Source organism: Cariama cristata, unplaced genomic scaffold (assembly GCF_000690535.1).
Source record: "Cariama cristata isolate BGI_N322 unplaced genomic scaffold, ASM69053v1 scaffold18312, whole genome shotgun sequence".
NCBI classification, from domain to species: Eukaryota; Metazoa; Chordata; class Aves; order Cariamiformes; family Cariamidae; genus Cariama; species Cariama cristata.
In genome coordinates, this window is record NW_009602349.1 from 13,225 (window position 1) to 19,763 (window position 6,539).

A 6,539-nucleotide genomic window follows, 5' to 3' on the forward strand; every position below is an offset into this window, starting at 1 on the left:
AGGTATCTCTCTAGAGCAGAGGTTATATTCCTCTAGGACCAAAATTCAGTCTGGCAGAGTCCTGGCACCACTTCTAGCCCTGAAGTACTGAGCATCTCCCTGAGAATGGGGTTCTGGCAATACTTACCCTTGCTTTCGTAATTATTTGGTCTTTAATTCAGTGATATTTCCAATTTAAAATAGATGAAAGACCCTGGGAGTTGATATTGACAAATAAGTACCTCAAATATTGAGCATGTCAAGATCTTAAGGATGCGAGGTTTACTTTTCCTGAATTTGTTTTGTGAACTCAGATTTCTAAGTTTCACTTGCATTACCACTGATTGTCCAAAGGTTTTGCTGCGTAACTGCCTGGCTGTTCTGAGAAATGTAGATGAATAGCAAGCAGTCTTTATCTGTGACTTCAGGCATCCACGTAACTAAAACAATTACATTCAGTGTTTCACTTGTGTATAATATAGGTGCCTATTTCAAAGCATTTCCTCTCTCCACTTTTATTACAGTTGGTCTTTTTATTATCTGAATTGTTATGCTATAGAGGTGTTCATCTTTTTGCTATTTCTGAAGAAAAACAGGAAAATTACATCTGAGTTGCATTTATTCCCATCAACATAGCTGCTTTCTTTTTTCTAGAAGGGAAATTGAACTTCCAGAGATCTTGCTAGCCATAAAACTGCTGAAGCAAGGTCAAGCATTTCAATATGGAGATAAAATGTTAATAAATGGGGGCCATCGTCCCACACTTGAAAATTTATGCACTACATCAATATGGGATCATTCTCGTCTTGGTTAAATTAATCTAGTAATTTCTGACTATATTCATTGCCTAAGGATATATTTCTTTACAGTTAAATATCACTAGCTGTGCATTTTGATAGAAGAAATGCAGACTGCAATCTATAACCTACACAATAATAAGTGAACAGAAATTTGCCCCTTGGAAGAAAAGCTACAGAGTATATAAAAATACAATATTCTGTTCAACTACTTAAGTTGAATAATATTGGAAAAAAACTCGATTGGAATTTTAATACCATTTCTGAACTTCTTCATTCTTGCTGCTCTAAGAACATAAACCCAATGATCTAATGACAGTCAAGGCAATGCAAGATAAATACAGTGCTGCAAAAACCTTGAGAAGATCGAAGTAAATTTTGAGAGCACACATTTTATAGTTTGTGCAGTTCTAGATGCACTGTTGTAATAAATATCTTTCCTGTGGCATCAGTAATTAAAAAACCACACAAGTAAAATGACCATTACCCTCCAAATTTTATTATTTAAATAGAAGTCTCTCCAAGGCCATGGGAGCTTTGAATCTCCAGCAACACTCTCTACAAGAATTCTATGTGGTAAAAGAATGAAACACTGAAAAAAAATTGCTTTTCTTATAAATGCTTGTGAAAAAATTATATTTCTAGAAAATAAAGTTTCATTAAAAATAGAATTAAAATACTTTTTGATTGGTGTTGCAATTCATACACGAAGTAAAATAATTCTGGAATGTCTAGGAAGAAAATAAGAAATCATACTGCAAAAATTGGTTTGACGAGGCTGTAGTGAGCAATTTGGCAAGACTTCCCAAAGACATGCTCGGAAAGAACTACAAATAGCAAAAAAGAGCTGTAATGATCCTTGGCTGCATGTAGAGGAAGCAGTAAGTAGGAAGATGTTTTCACCTCTTCCTATAGGTATAGAAACAGACCTATAGAGGAATAGCGCAGAAATACTAGAGAACTACAGTTCTAATACCATATTTTGCAATAGAGGGAAATGTTGGAAAATTGTAGAATGTCAGAAATTTTCAGAGACATAAAAAATGTGTACTGTTAACTGAGAGCCTTTAAGAGATGAATGTATTTATCTCAACAAAAAGAGAACTGAGGGGTCATTTGATCATAGTTTCTAACTGCCTTCACAGAGAGAAAGTACAGGATATTAAAGAACCGTTTAATCTAGTAACAAACAACACTATGGGAACAAAAGATGTAAGAATTCAGGCAGACAAAATGAAATTACTTATCAGACGTATTTTTTTACATGCAGGGTGAATACCCACTAAAGCAAAGAGTCAAGGTAGACTGAGTGCTTCTGTGGAAAATCCCAGTCAGTGGGTCAAAGTTGTGGCCGTGAAATCAAAATTAGCCTACATGATCTGCCCTAATCACTTGTGTCATTAAAAACAATCCTTCCCTTTCATTTGCAGTTCTACCTTACCTTATATAATACTGGCTGCTTTCTTTACTTTTCATTCATGTTTTTTTTAATACCGCTGCTATTCAAGCCACTGTATGTACAGTGATAGATGCCCAAACAAGGGTGGAAAATATTTTCATATGTACCTTCTAATTTGAATAAGTAGATACATGGATAAATGCATGTACTTAAAAGCTGAAAGCCTAAGGAAGTTTAACAAAAACTTATGAGGACATAATTGGCAGACTCTGGTAGATTGCATAGAGTAATAGAGGTTAACACTAAAAAAAAAATGTCTTTCTGATCATTTGACCCCACTATTTTCTGCATACACTACTCAACTCCAGGGAACAACATCTTGTAGCTGTTACAGTCGACCTTCTACCAGGTTGATATATATTTGTAACCTCATGTGTTTGCATGAAGGGACAGGCATTTCATTGCCCGAGTCTCACTACACTCCAAAAATATGAAAATATAAACTTGAATGCAAAGTCAGCACACATTCCTCCAAAACTATACCATCACCATTTCTTTTCTTGGGAAGGGATCATAGGTTCATAGGCAAGGAGATATTTGTAGAACTTTCCAGCTGCTGTTTCTTGACAGCTAATGAGGGGACCCAAACTATGTGGTGCACTGCAAGGATTGTATACAGAAAGAACCCTTATTGGTCCTTTTTCCTACTATACCTAGGTCATGGATAGGGTGTATTTGTTTTAAAACAGCCTGTGAAAATTTGAATTGTGGGTGAGGGATATAAGTGAATTGGCTTTAGCACCCAGGTAGTGTGGCCGAGCGGTCTAAGGCGCTGGATTAAGGCTCCAGTCTCTTTGGAGGCGTGGGTTCAAATCCCACCACTGCCAGGAATGTTTTTGAGGATGGAGTAACGTCCAACACAGGTACAGCGTTGGGAGAGTGAGTACCTGGAGAGCAGCCCTGGCTGTCAAAAGGGCAAACCCCATTCTGGGGTACATCCAACACAGCATAAACAGCCGGTCAACAGAGGTGATTGTCCTACTGTATTGAGTACGTGTGGAGCTGGAGAAAAGGAGGCTGAGGGGTGACTTCATTGTTTTCTACAGCTTCCTGAGGAGAGGAAGTGGAGAGGGAAGGGAGATGCTGCTGTCTGGTACCCAGTGATGGAGAATGATGAAAAGCTACATGAGTCAGAGGAGGTTTAGACTGGACGTCAGGAAGCATTGTTTACCAAGAGGGTGGTCAAGGACTGGCACGTGCTTCCTAGAGAGGTGATCAATGCCCCCAAGCCTGTCAGTGTTTGAGGCATTTGGACAAATCCCTTAATAACATGCTTTAGCTTTTGGTCAGCCCTGGATTGGTCATTTGGACTAGATGATAGTTGTAGGACCCTTCCAACTGAAATATTCTATTCTATTGTGTGGACTTCATAACTCCATGCTCAGCTCACTGAGGCTATCTGCCTTCCTAACAGGGACAGACATGAAAAGCCTTACGAAACACTGTCATCTGAGCTGATTTCCCACAACTCAGTGTCCAAGGACAATCTGGGTAACCAGCTTTGCCATTCCTTGCACTAGTTCTTCATTGACATTGTACATGAAATTTGAAGAAAGCCCATCAGCTCAGGGTTACTGTCAACTTCAAAATACAGGTGTCGCAAGTCACTTTCTTCCCATACCTGTATGCCAAGTCAATCAGTCTAAGAAATCACACCTTTTTGCAGAACCACTCTGTATCTCAAACATTGAGCTTTTTGTCTTTGCAAGAATTGCTTGAATTCTTCCTGTGACTGAGCAATAATACCCTCATACAGGCCTAAATACTTTTTTACAGAAACTTGATCTCAAAATGTGGCTGACTGGCACAGAGGGCTTAGTGCTTAAAATGTCAGCAAACTTGTGCTAGCCTTCCAGTGCTCATGTTATTCAAAGGCAGACCAATCCTAAACAATTCTTTTCATCCTTAACTCTTCCTCACCCTCTTCCTCGGCAACTCCTCACCTACCTGCCTACAGAGACTCTATTTTAAAATTCAAATGATCAGGTCACTTGAGACATCTTTACTTCTCTGACACCTTTAAATATTTTTCTTTACTGTTTACCACAGACCCTGGAGCATGTCCCCGGCCTGGCTCTTTTTTTAATACTATCTTCTATCCTCTTGTCTTTCCCCACTTGCACACATACCTCTAAAGACATCTCCACTACATTTGTTTGGCTGTGGAAAGTTTGTATTTCCAGTTTCTTACAAAGTATTTGAAAATATAGTTGTGTTTTCATTAATTAAAGGCCATAAAATATCCCAAATTATGTCATAGACAATACGGCAGCAAAGAAAATTTTTGAAAGTACTGGGCTGTTGTCACTAATGGAAAGCCATCCTGTTAGCCAAAATGGAAGGGGCATAGCCCAGGTGTCTGGAATCACAGCTCTGTGTCTTGTCAATTAGATGGTACTACTACTATTAAATAAGCTAATAAAGTCCTTCAGGAAGGAATGAAGGCATGTTTTTTTTATAATTACAGTGTCTGCACATTGTGGTATCTCCCTATGGCAGCAGTTTCCAGACTTGCCAGCAGCTGCACAGAAAAACAAAGAGAGACTGTGTCTGCTTCTAAATGTTGTACCTACACTGTGTGGGCAACTCATAATGGCACCAAGGCTATTTAGGTTTAGACCAGAGCTCCCTATTAGGTGACAAACAGTAATACCTTTTAATGGTACCACAGTGCCGAAAACTCGGTCAGCACCTAAATCATGTGAGACATTTCTCTCAACAATAGTATTCTGCTGATTACACATAGCTATTTAAAAAAAAAAATGTAGGACAATGTACTGGATTTCCCTTCCATGTTCCTAAAAACCCTCCTGTTAAACAGCTTCTCAATATCCTTACCAAGTAACCTGAGGCATGAGGAGATTATTATATTAATTAAGACAACATTATGATTAATGTCTCTTTGTGTCAGTCAAAGGGAGATAACACAACCAAATGGCTCGAGATGTCCAGCAACTCTTCATATTAGACTGGAAAGCACACCTAATTCTTGATTTTCCTCAGATGCTGTTGGTGTTCCATTGTGACACTCACCTGAGCATCTCATTCCTCAGACACAAGCACTATTGGTGTGTTTCTTACTGTCCTAATTTTCCCGGTCTCAGCTGCCATTTTGTAGATATATACCTCTTACTTCTCGGCTGTGACCTTCAGAACTGTCAGTTATGTATATTGTTTCCACATGAATTTAACCTTCAGGATGCAATAGACTGTAGCTTTGCTGTCTGGTCACCTTATCATTGCAGTCTTTACTGTAAGTTCTTTAACTCATCATGAGCTCTTTGGAGTTAGTGGGTCATAGGAATAACAGGACAAAAGCATTGCTCAGTCTCCTATCAAACAGTGACTGTGCAGGACAGTGTCTCCTACCTGTCCTATTTAATTTCTCAGCTTCAAAAGGGACAGAACACTTCTGCTGTCTGATGCAGCCATATTGCAAATCATAGGTTGTACCATCTGAAGAGTCTTTCAGTCATTTCATTAGGCTGGGGGTATTCATGACTGGTTTTCTTGTTCTAAAATAATTTAAAAAGTCAAGCATTTCTCTGCTTGGAGAAGGAGATTGTTCAAAACCTATTTTCAGATGCCACGTGTTGACGACAGAACACTCCATTTAGCAATGGCAGAATGGACTGACATGTCAGGGAGAGAGTAAAATTTTGGAAAGTGGAAAAAAAAAATCCTTAAATGGGTGTTTATGTGCCAAAGTAAAAACAAAACCAAAACCAAACAAAGAAAAAAAAAAAAAAAACCAACCAGACAAAAAAAAAACCCTTTAGCTATTTTATGTAATTGGACAGATAAGGACCTTTTGAGACCATAAAGATCTCATGCAGAAATTATTCTGGATGCTGAGTCACACTAGACCAGCACACCTACCCATCTCAAGATTTATTTTTCTGGTAGTTTTATGTGATTTCCGTAAAAAGTATTTATTGCTAGCAACAAATGATCAGACTTCAACAAATTTTATAATAAAGTGATGGTAGGTTTCATAGACAAATAAGGCTGATGTCAGGGTTTCTCAACATGGCCATCTTGCACCTTTATTTGTAGAACAGATTTGCAATAAACGCAAGGATTGACTTAATGACATAGATTACTTTTTCTGAAGGATTTTTTTTATCTGATTCCTGTATTGCTCTGAATTATTATATTTCCAATAAAAGTTTCTGGATTATGTGAGATTTCAAATCTATTTCTGCAAATTGAATCTCTAAATTAGTAGTCCTGGTTTAACCAAATCAGGACAGAGTTAAATATTCTTCCAATATTTTTTAAGATTATATCTACATTGTGTGTGA

General features: G+C 38.0%; 1 non-coding gene across 1 annotated transcript; it reads left to right on the plus strand.

Moving 5' to 3' along the window:
• The first annotated feature begins 2,980 nt into the window (after nucleotides 1-2,980).
• TRNAL-AAG lies at nucleotides 2,981-3,062 on the plus strand. The gene has a single exon. It is a non-coding gene; the product is annotated as a tRNA-Leu (tRNA).
• Nucleotides 3,063-6,539: the final 3,477 nt, after the last annotated feature.